The sequence below is a fragment of the Chiloscyllium plagiosum genome, unplaced genomic scaffold (genome assembly GCF_037043375.1).
Source record: "Chiloscyllium plagiosum isolate Xiang-an unplaced genomic scaffold, Cpla_swu_hap1 HiC_scaffold_14, whole genome shotgun sequence".
Lineage (NCBI taxonomy): Eukaryota > Metazoa > Chordata > Chondrichthyes > Orectolobiformes > Hemiscylliidae > Chiloscyllium > Chiloscyllium plagiosum.
The window spans coordinates 4,607,726-4,624,832 of NW_028270152.1; the positions used below are offsets into that span (position 1 = coordinate 4,607,726).

The 17,107-nt window shown below is 46.5% G+C and overlaps 1 protein-coding gene across 1 annotated transcript in view; it reads left to right on the top strand.

Annotated features, from left to right (window-relative positions):
- lsm3 (LSM3 homolog, U6 small nuclear RNA and mRNA degradation associated) overlaps positions 1-13,322 on the top strand; it is a 214,417-nt gene extending 201,095 nt beyond the window's left edge. The window contains exons 5-6 of the transcript XR_015759357.1: positions 1,104-1,288; positions 11,799-13,322. The gene's annotated coding sequence lies outside the window, so the exon portion shown is untranslated. The remainder of the gene's footprint in view (positions 1-1,103; positions 1,289-11,798) is intronic.
- The last annotated feature ends 3,785 nt before the right edge of the window (positions 13,323-17,107 follow it).

A 17,107-nucleotide genomic window follows, 5' to 3' on the forward strand; every position in this document is an offset into this window, starting at 1 on the left:
AATCCTCTCACTATGAAGGCCAATATACCACTCAAATGGATAATTCATGAGGATACCAGTATGAAGCAAAAATTACATTTATGCTGAATGAGAAGGTAATCCTGGTGAATGGACTTTGACTGGTGGGTTGTTTTACATTTATATTCTTGTGAATTGTCCTGATGAGTACTAAATTAAAACTAAATTAAAATCACCTGATGAAGGAGCGTCGCTCCGAAAGCTAGTACTTCCAATTAAACCTGTTGGACTATAACCTGGTGTTGTGTGATTTTTAACTTTGTACACCCCAGTCCAACTATCGGCATCTCGAAATCATAAATTAAAACCTTTGACAAAATGAGTGTCTTCTCAGAAATACTCGAATACTCCTCAAGAAGGCACAGGCTGGTGTTGGAAACCTCATCAAGAGAATAATATTCAAAACATTAAGGACATGTTGATGTCCAAAAACATCTTAGCATGCTACAATCATAGAATCTCTACAGTATGGAGACAGGCCATTCAGCCCATCCCAACCTCCCAAAGAGCATCCCACCCATCCCTGTAACCCTGCATTTCCGATGGCTACCTATTCTACACATCCCTGGACACAACTTAGCATGGCCAATCCACCTAACCTACACATCTTTGGAGGGAGGAAACCGGAGCACCCAGAGGAAATTGTCCATGATGAGCATTTTCAAATGCAGAAACAACACAGGCTGCAATTGAGAAGGAAGCTCTCTGGACTCAGTAGTACTTGTAGTTTCCTACATTGGACCAGGATGGTAGCAGCAACCTTCGTGTCCTGAGCTACACCTCACACAGTGCAGTGAGCTGGGCACTGCTCACACTGCAATACTGACCTTGGCAGGGGAACAGATCTGGAAATGTGTTGCTGGAAAAGCGCAGCAGGTCAGGCAGCATCCAGGGAACAGGAGAATCGACGTTTCGGGCATAAGCCCTTCTTCAGGAAGGGAACAGATCCACCAGCATGATGCTGGATCAAAAGGGGTTAGATCATTGGGAGAAATCACTGATAACGATTGTAATGCCTGTGGTTTAGAAGATTTGGTTTTATTGTTTAGCACATTAGAACACAATCGATCGGTTTCTTGTTCTAGGGGCAAAGAAGGCAAGAGCCTTCAAATTCGAATCAGATCAGGAAGCAGCCGTTCACATAGGGGGCTGGAAATCTGAAACATCGAGACTCCAAGCATGATATTGTCCAGGAAGGGGCCATTCAGACTATCAACCCCGTGACAGAGACAGAAAAGAGAAAAGACGAAGTGTTGAGAGAGAGAGACAGGTACAAAGCGTGATTATTCATTAAAGGTTAATCCTTACTTTGCATGAAATTTGTATCGAGTGTACTTCCAATTCCATTTGTTGGGAGATGTGATGAGTCATTCAACAATTCCTCTCCTCCAAATACCTTTGTTTCCTGTAGCTGAAAGCCAAGATGCAAATTTCGCTCCCCACACCCCAGATCAAAGATGTGAATGGGTAGGCAGGTGGGAGGCAGAGGGGGTGAAACAGACTTGGGGGTGGGGAGGAGGAGGGGTTGTGACACAGTTAAATTGAACAATTACTCACCTACACAGATATCTTCAACTGAGTGGTCATTGCTAGCACAATCCTGGAACCGGGTGAAGATGACAGTGACGCGGAACGGGAACTGACCAAGGCCATTTACAGAAATGTGACTTCTCTGGGCAAGGTGGAGAGGGGCATATTGTGGGCAAGACTGGACAAGTGGGAGCAACAAGGGGCTAACATTTGATATTTGGTTAAACCCACGGCCACCTCTATCTAGAAGGACAAGGGCAGCAGATACATGGGAACACCACCCGCTGCAAGTTCACCTCCAAACCACTCACCATCCTGACTTGGAAATATATCGCCATTCCTTCAGTGTCGCTGGGTCAGAATCCTGGGAATTCCATCCCTAAGGGCGTCGTGGGTCTACCTACGGCACATGGACTGCAGCGGGTCAAGAAAGCAGTTCACCCCCACCTTCTCAAGGGGCAACTAGGGACGGGCAATAAATACTGGCCCAACCATTGAACATAGAATGCTACAGCACAGTACAGGCCCTTCGGCCCTCGATGTTGCTTCGACCTATGAAATTAATCTGATGCCCATCTAACCTACACTGTTCCATTATTATCAATATGTATGTCTAATGCCCATTTAAATATCCTTAATGTCGGCATGTCTACTACTGTTGCAGGTAGGCCATTCCACGCCGTGACTACTGTCTGAGTGAGTGAAGAAACTACCCCTAATATCTGTCCTAAATCTATCATCTCTCAATTTAAAGCTATGTCCCCTCATGTTAGCCTTCACCATCCGAGGAAAAAGGCTCTCACTGTCCACCCTATCTAACCCTCTGATTATCTTATACGTATCGATTCAGTCACCTCTCAACCTTCTTCTCTCCAATGAAAACAGCCTCAGTTCCTCATTTTCTCCTCGTAAGACCTTCCCTCCATACCAAGTAAAATCCTGGCAAATCTCCTCTGAACCCTTTCCAAAGCTTCCACATCCTTCCTATAATGCGGTGACCAGAACTGCACACAATACTCCAGGTGTGGCCTTACCCATGTCTTGTACAGCTGAAGTATGACCTTGTGGCTCTAAAACTCAATCCCCTACCAATAAACGCCAACCATATGCCGTCTTAACAACCCTATCAACCAAGGTGGCAACTTTCAGGGATTTATGCACCTGGACACGGAGATCTCTCTGTTCATCTACACTGTCAAGAATTTTACCATTAGCCCAGTACTCTGCATTCCTGTTATTTCTTCCTCACACATTTCTGCATTAAACTCCATTTGCCACCTCTCAGCCCAGCTCTGCATCTTACCTATGTCCCTCTGTGACCCACAACATCCTTCGGCACTAGCCACAACTCTGCCTACTTTAGTATCATCCACAAATTTACTAACCCATCCTTGTACGGCCACCTCCTGATCATATATAAAAATAAAAAACGTCAGTGGCCCCAAAGTTGATCCTTGCGGCACACCATAGGTAATTGAACATTTCCTATCATCCACCACCCTCTGTCTTCTTTCAGCCAGCCAATTTCTGATCCAAACCGCTAAATCACCCTCAATCCCCAAACTCCCTATTTTGTGCAATAGTCTACAGTGTTGAACTTTATCAGATGCCTTACTGAAGTCCATATACACCACATCAACTGCTCTACCCTCATCCACCTGTTTTCTCACCTTCTCAAAGAACTCAATAAGGTTTGTGAGGCACGATCTACACTTCACAAAACCGTGTTGACTATCCCTCATCACATTATTCCTTTCCAGGTTGATTATAAATCCTATCTCTTATAGCCTTTTCCAACACCTTACCCACAGCCAAAGTAAGGCTCATTGGTCTATCATTACCAGGATTGTCCGACTCCCCTTCTTAAACAAGGGAACAACATTTGCTATCCTCCAGTCTCCTGGCACTACTCCTCCCTGGCTTCCCAGAGAATCCGAGGATAAATCCCATCCGGCCCAGGAGTCTTATCTATTTTCAGATCTTCCAAAATTGCTAAAACCTCCTCTTTCTCAACCTCAATCCCATCTAATCTTGTAGCCTGTATCTCCGTATTCTAACATTGCCCTTTTCCAATGTGAATACTGACAAAAAGTATTCATTAAGCGCCTCTCCTATGTCTTCAGATTCCACACACAACTTTCCACTACTATGTTTGATTGGCCCTAATCTGACTCGAGTCATTCTTTTATTCCTGTTGTACCTATAGAAGGCCTTAGGGTTTTCCTTGATCCTATCCGCCAACAACTTCTCATGTCCCCTCCTGACTCTTCTTAGTCCTCTCTTTAGATCTTTTCTGGCTAACTTAAAACTCTCAAGGCCCCTAACTGAGCCTTCACGCCTCATCCTCACATAAGCTTTCCTCTTCTTCTTGACAACCAGTGGCACCCACATCTCCCGAGAGAATTCAAAGAAGGGAAGCTGTTGTATCTTTACTTCCAGAAGGCATTTGAAAAGTGCTACACAAAAAACTGTAAGGCCATAAGACATAGGAGTGGAAGCAAGGCCATTCGGCCCATCGAGTCCACTCCGCCATTTAATCACGACTGATGGGTGTTTCAACTCCATTTACCCACACTCTCCCCGTAGCCCTTAATTCCTTGCGAGATCAAGAATTTATCAATCTCTGCCTTGAAGATGTTTAACGTCCCGGCCTCCACTGCGCTTCGTGGCAATGAATTCCACAGGCCCACCACTCTCTGGTTGAAGAAGTGTCTCCTCATTTCTGTTCTAAATTGACCCCCTCTAATTCTAAGGCTGTACCCAAGTCTCCCCACCTAACGGAAACAATTTCCCAGCATCCACCCTTTCTAAGCCATGCATTATCTTGGAAGTTTCTATTAGATCTCCCCTCAACCTTCTAAATTCTAATGAATACAATCCCAGGATCCTCAGCCATTCCTCGTATGTTAGACCTACCATTCCAGGGATCATCCCTGTGACTCTCCGCTCGACACTTTCCAGTGCCAATATGTCCTTCCTGAGGTGTGGGGCCCAAAATTGGACACAGTACTCCAAATGGGGGCCTAACCAGAGCTTTAAAAAGTCTCAGTAGCACATCGCTGCTTTTATATTCCAACCCTCTTGAGATAAATAACAACATTACATTTGCTTTCTTAACCATGGACTCAACCTGCAAGTTAACCTTTAGAGAATCCTGGACTAGCTCTCCCAGATCCCTTTGTATTTTGGCTTTATGAATTTTCTCACTGTTTCGAAAATAGTCCGTGTTTGTATTCTTTTTTCCAAAGTGCAACACCTTGCATTTGCTCACATTGAATTCCATCAGCCATTTCGAGGACCACTCTCCTAAACTGTCTAAATCTTTCTGCAGTCTCCCCACCTCCTCAGTATTACCTGCCTGTCCATCTGTGTATCATTCACCAGACTGCCCCCAGTCCCTTCGTCCAGATCATTAATATATAAAGTGAACAGCTGTGGCCCCATCACTGAACCCTGCGGGAACCACTTGTCACAAGCTGCCATTCCGAAAGAGAACTATTTATCCAAACTCTCTGCCTTCTGTCAGACAGACAATCCCTAATCCGGGCCAGTAGCTCACCTCGAACACCATGGGCTCTCACCTTACACAGCAGCCTCCCGTGAGGCACCTTATCAAAGGCCTTTAGGAAGTCTAGATAGGCCACATCCACTGGGTTTCCCTGGTCTAACCTACTTGTTACCTCTTCAAAGAATTCTAACAGGTTTGTCAGGCACGACCTCCCCTTACTAAATCTATGCTAACTTGTTCTAATCCGACCTGCACTTCCAAGAATTTAGAAATCTCATTCTTAACGATGGATTCTAGAATTTTACCAACAACCGAGGTTAGGCTAATTGGCCTATAATTTTCCATCTTTTGTCTTGGTCCTTTCTTGAACAAGGGGGTTACAACAGCGATCTTCCAATCATCTGGGACTTTCCCTGACTCCAGTGACTTTTGAAAAATCACAATCAATGCCTCCGCTATTTCCTCAGCCACCTCCCTCAGAACTCTATGGTGTCGCCCATCCAGGCCAGGAGATTTATCAATTTTTAGACTTTTAGCTTTTCTAGATTTCTCTTTTGTAACAGCTACCATAATCAACTCTGCCCCCTGACTCTCCTTAATTGTTGGGATATTACTCATGACTTCCACTGTGAAGACTGACATAAAGTACTTATTAAGTTCTCCTGCTATTTCCTTATCTCCCAGCACTAGCCTTCCTGCATCAATTTGGAGTGGCCCACTTTCTACTTTTGCCTCTCGTTTGTTTCTTATGTATTGAAAGAATCTTTTATTATCATTTCTAATATTACTGGCTAGCTTACCTTCATATTTGATCCTCTCCTTCTGTATTTCTCTCTTTGTTATCCTCTGTTTGTTTTTGTAGCCTTCTCAATCTTCTGATTTCCCAGTGCTCTTGGCCACTTTATAGGCTCTCTCTTTGTCTTTGATAAATTTCCTGACTTCTTTTGTCAGCCATAACTATCTAATCCCTCCCTGGATAATCTTTCTTTTCTTTGGGATGAACCTCTGTACTGTGTCCTCAATTACACCCAGAAATTCCTGCCATTGTTGCTCTACTGTCTTCCCCACTAGGCTCTGCTTCCAGTCGATTTTCGTCAGCTCCTCTCTTATGTCCCTGTAATTATCTTTATTTAACTGTACACTATTACATTCGATTTTGCCTTCTCTCTTTCAAACTGCAGACTGAACTCTACCATATTTTGATCACTGCCTCCTAAGTGTTCCTTTACTTTAAGATCTTTTAGAAAGTCTGACTCATTACATAGTACTAAGTCCAGAATAGCCTGCTCCCTTGCAGGCTCCATCACAAGCTGTTCCAAAAAGTCATCCTGTAAGCATTCCATGAATTCCCTTTCTTTGGATCCACCGGCAACATTATTCACCCAGTCCACCTGCATATTGAAGTTCCCCAAGATCACTGTGACCTTGCTTTTCTGACATGCCCTATCTAATTCCTGGTACATCTTGCGTCCCTTCCTGGTCCTGACCATTGCTGGGAGGTCTGTACATAACCCCCATTATGGTTTTTTTGCCTTTGTGGTTCCTCAACTCCACCCACATAGACTCTACATCCCGACGACATTCAGTGGCATAGATTTAATCTCATTCTTAACTAACAAGGCAGTCCTGCCCCCTCTGCCCACCTCCCTGTCTTTTCGATAAGTTGTAAATCCTTGGATATTTAACTGCCAGTCCTGAATCCCCTGCAACCATGTCTCTGTGAAACCTACCACATCATAATCATTCACGATGATTTATGCCGTTAATTCATCTGCTTTGTTATGAATACTACGAACACTTAGATAAAGCTAATCTTTGTATCATCATGATTTCCAACATAGTGTCATAGAACGGAAACAGACCCGTCCAACCCGTCCATGCCGACCAGATATCCCAACCCAATCTAGTCCCACCTGCCAGCACCCGGCCCATATCCCTCCAAACCCTTCCTATTCATATACCCATCCAAATGCCTTCTAAATGCTGTAATTGTACCAGCCTCCACCACATCCTCTGGCAGCTCATTCCATACACGTACCACCCTCTGAGTGAAAAGTTGCCCCTTAGGTCTCTTTTATGTCTTTCCCCTCTCACCCTAAATCTATGCCGTCTAGTTCTGGACTCCCCGATCCCAGGGAAAATACTTTGCCTATTTATCCTATCCATGCCCCTCATAATGTTGTAATGCTCTATAAGGTCACCCCTCAGCCTCCGACACTCCAGGGAAAACAGCCCCAGCCTGTTCAGCCTCTCCCTATAGCTCAAACCCTCCAACCCTGGCAACATCCTTATAAATCTTTTCTGAACCCTTTCAAGTTTCACAACATCTTTCTGATAGGAAGAAGACCCGAATTGCACACAATATTCCAACAGTGGTCTAATCATCTAAGTTATCATTCCTGTTTTGCTTCATTCCGAGCTTGCCTTGAACTTTAACGCTAAAAGGTTAATACACAAGGTGGGGTTCACATGGGGTTGGGCTAATCTATTAGCTTAGATAGAGGGTTAGCTAACCAACAGAATGTGAAGGAGCCAGTGTGGGACTGGGTGGACAAAGTCGAAAATCACACGGCACTGGGTAATAGTCCAACACAACTATGTTGGAAATCATGTGTGATTTTTGACTTTAACCAGTAGAAAGCAGAGAGTCTGGATAAATGAGGATTTTTTTTTCTGGTTGGCAAGATATAACTAGTGGTGTAGTGCAGGGTTAAATCCTCAACATTTACAATCTATATTAATGACCTGGATGCAGGGATAGCAAGTGTTATAGCCAAGGTTGCAGATTACACTAAAGGAAATGGGAAAGTAAGTTGTAATGAAGAAATAGTGAATTTATTAATGAATATGGATAGGTTAGGCAGATGGACCACAATGTGGGAGATGATGTTTAAAGTCGCTAAGTGTAACGTTATCCATTTTAGACAGAGGAATAGAAAGACAACTTATTATCTAAACAGAGAGAAATGTCAGAGGGATGTCTGGACGTCCTTGAGCATAAGTTGCAGAAAACTATTTTCCAGGTGCAACAGGTAAAAAGGAACACGAATGGAATTCTGACATTTACAGATAAAGGAATGTAGAGTCATAGCAATGTACAGCACAGAAACAGACCCTTCACTCCAACCTGTCCATACCGACCAGATATCCTAACCTAATCTAGTCCCATATGCCAGCTCTTGGCCCATATCCCCCTAACCCCTTCCTATTCATACACCCATCCAGATGTCTTTTAAATGTTGTAATTGTACCAACCTCCATCACATCCTCTGGCAGCTTGCTCCTTACATGCACCACCCTCTGCGTGAAATAGTTGCCCCTTATGTCCTTTTTAAATCTTTCCCCTCTCACCTTAAACCTCTGCTCCCTAGTTTTGGATCACCCCTACCCTGAGAAAAAGACCTGGTCTATTTATCCTATCCGAGCCTGTGATAATTTTATAGACTCCTATAAGGTCACCCCTCAGCCTCCGATGTTCCAGGGAAAACAGCCCCAGCCTATTCAGCCTTTCTGTTTCGCTCAAACCCCTAAAAGTAGGGAAGTGTTGCAATAATTGTATAAGGCATTAGTGAGACCACACCTGGAGTACTGTGCACAGTGGTGATCCCTTTATTTGAGGAAGAGTGTAGTTGAGTTGGAGGCAGTTCAGAGGAGGGTCACTAGGTTGATCCCAGGGATGAGGGGTTTGTCTGATGAAGAGAAATTGAGCAGTTTAGGACGATACTCCCTGGAGTTTAGAAAAATGAGAGGAGATCTAATTGAGGTCTATAAGCTTCTAAAGGGGACTGACACAGTAGATGTAGAGAGGATGGTTCCTCATGTGGGACAATCTGGAATGAGCCTGCCAGCCTATAGTTATTGATTATCAGCCTGTAGTTATTGATTATCGGCCTGTAGTTATTGATTATCAGCCTTTAGTTATTGATTATCGGCCTGTAGTCATTGATATTCAGCCTGTAGTTATTGATTATCAGTCTGTAGTTATTGATTATTGGCCTGTAGTTATTGATAATCAGCCTGTAGTTATTGATTATCGGCCTGTATTTATTGATAATCAGCCTGTAGTTATTGATAATCAGCCTGTAGTTATTGATTATCGGTCTATAATTATTGATTATCAACCAGGAGTTATTGATTATCAGCCTGTATTTATTGATTATCAGCTTGTAGTTATTGATTATCGGTCTGTATTTAGTCTCCCCCTGTATTGAAAGGACAGGTATTGTCCATGCTGTGTTTGCTGGAGAAGATGTTGTGAAAGGGATCTCTTGTGGCACAGTTGTAGCGTCCCTATCCCTGGACCAAGAGGCCAGGTTGAATTCCCACCTACTCCAGAGATGTGTAATAACATCTCTGAACAGGTTGATTAGAAACTAGGTTAATAACAAAAAGAAAGAAAGTGCAGTGGGAAGGGGCTGATTGAGGAGTGGGCAATGCGGTGGTGACCTTAACAATGTTCTTTCCACTTGGCCAGAAGATTTCAATGTCTCACCCCTCTTCTTACCTATGTCATTGGTACCAATCTGTACCATGGCCTCTGCCTTATCATGATCCCCCCTTCAGCATGCTCTGCAGCCATTCAATGACATCCCAGACCCTAGCACCAGGGAAGCAACATACCATCCAGGAGTTATGTTGATGCTCACAGCTGTGCCTATCTGTTCCCCTGACTATAGAATCCCCTGTTACTATGTGCCTTCCTCTTCCCCGCCCCGCCCACCTCCTGTATAGACAGGCTGCTCATGGTGCTAGAAGCCTGACCATGTTGGTACTCCTGGAGGAACAAGCACCCTCATTCATTCTTGGGATGTGGGCATTGTTGACCATTTATTACCCATCCCGACCTGTGTAAATGAACTTCCTCCTTGAACAGTCACAATTATGACTGGCAGCAGATTTGATACAACTGAGAGTCTTCACTCAAGCACTTCAGACAACAGTTCAGAGGCAACCACATTGATGTGAGGACAGGAGTCACATAGAATACAGAGTGGGTAAGGACCATAGGCTCCTTCCCTAACGGGACATTAGTAAACCAGTTGGGTTTTAATTTTTTATTTTTTCACCAGGTATGGGCATCGTTGGCAAGGCCAGCATTTTTTGCCCATCCCTAGTTTTCCTTGAACTGAGTGGCTTGCCATTCAGTAGTCAACCAGGTTAGATCAGTTGGCTAGATGGCTGATTTGTGATACTAGAGTGATGCCAACAGCATGGGTTCAATTCCTGCACTGGTTGAGATTACTATAGAGGAATCTCCATCTCAACCTCTTCCCCTCCTTTGCCTGAGGTATGGTAACCCTCAGGTTAGACTGTCACAACCTCCAATGAGAGAGCAAGCTGCTGGGACTCCAGTGACATTATCTTACATTGCCCATTGCCGTGGGTCTGGAGTCACGTGTAGACCATACCGGGTACGGACAGCAGATTTCCCTCCCTAAAGGACAGTAGTGACCCAGATGGGGTTTTCCAACAATCAAACGTAGGTACACCCCCTGCATGTTGCCATGGACACTCTTGATTACTTGTCCATCATCTGTTTTATCAAAATCTATTTCCAGTTATTTTCAATAAAAATTGAATTCCAGGTGTTAAGCTGTCTCCAGTGGGAGAACCTGAAAACACATTGTCCAGGATCATTGGTGCAAGGATCCAGTTGATCCCCTACACCTGCTTTACCCTATCCCTATCCCTGTCCTTTTCCCTATCCCTGTCCCTATCCCTATCCCTAACCCTTTCGCTATTCCTATCCTTTTCCCTAATCACAGTCCCTATCCCTTTCCCTATCCCTGTCCCTAACCCCAGTCCCTATCCCTATCCCTATCCTTATCCCTATCCGTATCCCTGTCCCTGCCCCTACGCCAGCCATTACTCTGGCCCGGTAATTGAGTCTGTAACAATTTTCCGTGTTTGTCAAATGAACCGTTGACTGACAGACTGCATTCCAAGAAAGTTGGAAGTATGAAAGCCTCAGGCTGGTCGTCACAGATGGGCTGTCCCAGAGCAAAGCAGTAATCCATACCTCCTCCGGGAGTATTTCAAATTCCATTCTGGTTAGAGTCGTCAGCTCCAACCTTCTAATGATTCCCCCAAGGAATACCATCCAGCATATTGCACATGTCAGTATTTGGCAGGTCAACTCTTTCAGAATCTTACATTTAAATTGCACTAATAACAACTCTAGAGTCATTATATCTGACAGGAATCCTTATTAAACAACTTTTGGACACTGAGTCATGTGACAGGACACTCAGTCACATGACAGGACACTGAGAGGACATAAGGAAAAGGTGAACTATCCAAGAGGCAGGTTTTAAGGAATGTGTTAAAGGATTAAAGAGAAAGTTGGAGTTTAGGGAAGGAATTCCAGAACTCTGGGCCCAGGTAGTGAGGAGGAAGGGTAAAGTGGCCATAATCTTGGCAGACCATAAGGCTGATCTCTGACTAAACAGAGTGAGAGACGGCTGGCAGTGGTTAAACCTGAGAGTCACTACGCCTCAGGCAAGGGGAGAGTTGGAGAAGGAGAGTCCTTCATGGAAACCATGGGGAAGCTTAAGAGGAATCAAAGGAGCTCACAGTCCACAAAAGGCTGAAAGATTGAGAAAAAAACAGCAATAGACCAGTTGGATTTTAACAACAATCCATCAGTTTGATGGCCACTTTCACCGAGTTTGGCTTTTTCCTTACATTCTGACTGATTGCAATTTTAAATTCAAACTTTTGGGGATCTTTTCTTTTTCCCAAGCTTCTAGATCACTGGATCCAGTAACATAATTACAGCACCTTCCACCTGACCCATGGACCAATGGTATCTCCAACTGACTGATGTGTCAGTCTCAGCCCCTCTTTCTCTCACGATCTGTGACTGCTTTGACCTGGAAATGTTCCTGTGAAGGACTTTGGGATACCTTGGAATATGGATGTGAATATAGAACCCAGCTGAACAGGATGGACTCCAATTATATGCCAAAAATAATTGATCCTTAATTACGCCCTAAAGTGGCTGAACAAGCCACTCAGTATAAAACTGCTAAAAGAATTCAAGTCAACTACAAAAACAGAGATTGCTGGAAAAGCTCAGTAGGTCTGGCAGCATCTGTGGAGAGGAATTAGAGTTAATGTTTCAGGTCGAATTACCCTTCCTCAGGAAGGGACATTCTGGGGAAGATCAATTGATCGCAAAAAATGCATCATTCGCCGACATTTCCGCCACCTCCAAACGGACCCCACCACCAGGGATATACTTTCCTCCCCACCCTTTCCACCTTCCGCAAAGCCGTTCCCTCCGTGACTACCTGGTTAGGTTCACGTACCCCAACAACCCACCCTCCCCTCCTGGCACCTTCCCCTGCCACCACAGGAATTGCAAAACCTGCACCCACACCTCCTCCCTCACCTCCATCCAAGGCCTCAAAGGAGTCTTCCACATCCATCAAACTATCACCTGCACATTCACCAATGTCATTTATTGTATCCATTGCTCCCGATGCGGTCTCCTCTACATAGGGAGACTGGACGCCTCCTAGCAGAGCACTTCAGGGAACATCTCTGGGACACCCACACCACCCTGTGGCCCAACATTTCAACTCCCCCTCCCACTCTGCCGAGGACATGGAGGTCCTGGGCCTCCTTCACCGCCGCTCCCTCACCACCAGACGCCTGGAGAAAGAACGCCTCATCTTCTGCCTCGGAACACTTCAACCCCAGGGCATCAATGTGGACTTCAACAGTTTCCTCATTTCCCCTCCCCCCACCTTACCCCAGTTCCAACCTTCTAGCTCAGCACTATCCTCATGACCTGTCCTTCCTGCCAATCTTCCTTCCCACCTATCTGCTCCACCCTCCTCCCTGACCTATCACCTTCATCCCCACCCTCATCCAACAATTTTTCTCTTTGCTACCTTCTCCCCAACCCCCACCCCCCTCCCATTTATCTCTCCACCCTGGAGGCTCCCTGCCTTCAGTCCTGATGAAGGGCTTTTGCTCAAAACGCCGATTTTCCTTCTCCTCGGATGCTGCCTGACCGGCTGTGCTTTTCCAGCACCACTCTAATCTAGACTCGATCCAAAACATTAACTCTGATTTCTCTCCACAGATGCTGCCAGACCTGCTGAGCTTTTCCAGCAACCTCTGTTTTTGAATCTGATTTACAGCATCCGCAGCTCTTTTGATTTTTATGAAGTCAACTACAGATGGACGATAAATGTTGGGCTTGCCAATAATACACACATCTTGAAAATAAATATAACTTGTACAAAAATGATGAATTGTTTTTTAAGCAGTCGATTATTTTTGTGGAGCACCTGTTCCTGACAGGGTTGTGGAGGGCTGGATTAATTTATACTGTGGTTTTGTGTTAAGGTCCAAATTAAGTAACCAGCAGACGCAATTATTATTCACAGCAGCTCAGCATTTAAGAGACTTGGTTCTTGATTCCTGTGTTTAAAGCTTTTCTTTTATACATTCAGAAAAGCTTATTACTCCTAACCTGCCTTCTCATAAGATAAACCTGCCAAGCCAGGAATTAGTTTGATGAACTTTTTTTTAACTCTGTTTTTCTGGCAAGTATATCCTTCCTTAGATAAAAGGAGCCACTGTATACACAATAATCCAGGTGTGGTCTCACAAAGCTCTGCACAAATACAGCAAGGCAGCTTTACTCCAGGACTTCGATCAGTGAGCAATGAAAGGCAATGGAAGCAGTTTGCCTTCCTAATTGCCTGTTGTGCCCGTCTGTTGGCTTTTCGTGACTCATGAACAAGGTCACCCAGGTCCCTTTGGACCTCAACACTTCCCATTACAAAGTACTTAATGTTTGGTGTAATATTCTATTACAAATAAAGGTGTGTGAGCAGCGATATCAGTTATATTTTACTTATGATAGACATTGACACTCAGTCACCAGTGCTTTGGGAGTGTTGCCCTGTGCACAGTGTATAAGAGCATTGTTTTGGTGGCACTGCTTGAGGGAGGGGGTGGAGGGGAGGGGAAAGGGGTGCTCCATATGTCCCAATCCTTCAGTCTCTCAGTCACACAGCTACTTAAAGAACAGTGGATATTGAAACAAAGGCAACTTCAGCAATGGGCCACACTCTCTGGTTTTCCCTCAGTTACTACACACAGTAGAGGAAATCGATGAATCTGCGTCGGCAACAGGAGGAGCGAGAGGGCTGCTAGGTACACGCATGGACACACCCGTCCCCACCAGTACGGGACCCCAGTGTTATACAGGGACACACCCGTCCCCACCAGTACTGTACCCCAGTGTTATACAGAGACACACCTGTCCCCACCAGTACTGTACCCCGGTGTTATACAGGGATACACCCGTCCCCACCAGTACTGTACCCCAGTGTTATACAGGGACACACCCGTCCCCACCAGTACTGTACCCCAGTGTTATACAGAGACAGACCTGTCCCCACCAGTACTGTACCCCAGTGTTATACAGAGACACACCTGTCCCCACCAGTACTGTACCCCGGTGTTATACAGGGATACACCCGTCCCCACCAGTACTGTACCCCAGTGTTATACAGGGACACACACGTCCCTACCAGTACGGGACCCCAGTGTTATACAGGGACACACCCGGCCCCACCAGTACTGTACCCCAGTGTTATACAGAGACACACCCGTCCCCACCAGTACTGTACCCCAGTGTTATACAGGGATACACCCGTCCCCACCAGTACTGTACCCCGGTGTTATACAGGGATACACCCGTCCCCACCAGTACTGTACCCCGGTGTTATACAGGGATACACCAGTCCCCACCAGTACTGTACCCCAGTGTTATACAGGGATACACCCATCCCCACCAGTACTGTACCCCAGTGTTATACAGGGATACACCCGTCCCCACCAGTACTGTACTCCGGTGTTATACAGCGACAGACCTGTCCCCACCAGTACTGTACCCCAGTGTTATACAGGGATAGACCTGTCCCCACCAGTACTGTACCCCAGTGTTATACAGCAACAGACCCGTCCCCACCAGTACTGTACCCCAGTGTAGTACAGCAACAGACCCGTCCCCACCAGTACCGTACCCCAGTGTTATACTGGGATACACCCGTCCCCACCAGTACTGTACCCCAGTGTTATACAGCAACAGACCCATCCCCACCAGTACTGTACCCCAGTGTTATACAGTGACAGACCTGTCCCTACCAGTACTGTACCCCAGTGTTATACAGGGACACACCCGTCCCCATCAGTACTGTACCCCAGTGTTATACAGGGACACACCCGTCCCCACCAGTACTGTACCCCAGTGTTACACAGGGACACACCCGTCCCCACCAGTACTGTACCCCAGTGTTATACAGCAACAGACCCGTCCCCACCAGTACGGTACCCCAGTGTTATACTGGGATACACCCGTCCCCACCAGTACTGTACCCCAGTGTTATACAGCAACAGACCCGTCCCCAACAGTACTGTACCCCAGACGTAGACAGGGACAGACCCGTCCCCACCAGTACCGTACCCCAGTGTTATACTGGGACAGACCCGTCCCCACCAGTACTGTACCCCAGTGTTATACAGTGACAGACCTGTCCCCACCAGTTCTGTACCCCAGTGTTATACAGCGACAGACCCATCCCCACCAGTACTGTACCCCAGTGTTATACAGGGACAGACCTGTCCCCACCAGTACTGTACCCCAGTGTTATACAGGGACACACCCGTCCCCACCAGTACTGTACCCCAGTGTTACACAGCGACAGACCTGTCCCCACCAGTACTGTACCCCAGTGTTATACAGAGACACACCCGTCCCCACCAGTACAGTACCCCAGTGTTATACAGGGATACACCTGTCCCCACCAGTACTGTACCCCAATATTACACAGCGACAGACCCGTCCCCACCAGTACGGGACCCCACTGTTATACAGGGACACACCCGTCCCCACCTGTACTGTACCCCAGTGTTATACAGGGACACACACGTCCCCACCAGTACGGGACCCCAGTGTTATACAGAGACACACCCGTCCCCACCAGTACTGTACCCCAGTGTTATACAGGGATACACCCGTCCCCACCAGTACTGTACCCCGGTGTTATACAGAGACACACCCGTCCCCACCAGTACTGTACCCCAGTGTTATACAGGGATACACCCGTCCCCACCAGTACTGTACCCCGGTGTTATACAGGGACACACCCGTCCCCACCAGTACTGTACCCCAGTGTTATACAGGGATACACCAGTCCCCACCTGTACTGTACCCCGGTGTTATACAGGGACACACCCGTCCCCACCAGTACTGTACCCCGGTGTTATACAGGGACACACCTGTCCCCACCAGTACTGTACCCCGGTGTTATACAGGGACACACCTTCCTGAAGAAGGGCCTGTGCCCGAAACGTCGAATCTCCTGTTCCCTGGATGCTGCCTGACCTGCTGTGCTGTTCCAGCAATAAAGTTTCAACCCCACCAGTACTGTACCCCAGTGTTATACAGGGATACACCCGTCCCCACCAGTACTGTACCCCAGTGTTATACAGTGACACACCTGTCCCCACCAGTACTGTACCCCAGTGTTATACAGCGACAGACCTGTCCCCCACCAGTACTGTACACCAGTGTTATACAGCAACAGACCTGTCCCCACCAGTACTGTACCCCAGTGTTATACAGGGACAGACCTGTCCCCACCAGTACTGTACCTCAGTGTTATACAGTGACAGACCCGTCCCCACCAGTACTGTACCCCAGTGTTATACAGCAACAGACCCGTCCCCAACAGTACTGTACCCCAGACGTATACAGGGACAGACCCGTCCCCACCAGTACCGTACCCCAGTGTTATACTGGGACAGACCCGTCCCCACCAGTACTGTACCCCAGTGTTATACTGGGACAGACCCGTCCCCACCAGTACGGGACCCCAGTGTTATACAGGGACACACCCGTCCCCACCTGTACTGTACCCCAGTGTTATACAGGGACACACACGTCCCCACCAGTACGGGACCCCAGTGTTATACAGAGACACACCCGTCCCCACCAGTACTGTACCCCAGTGTTATACAGGGATA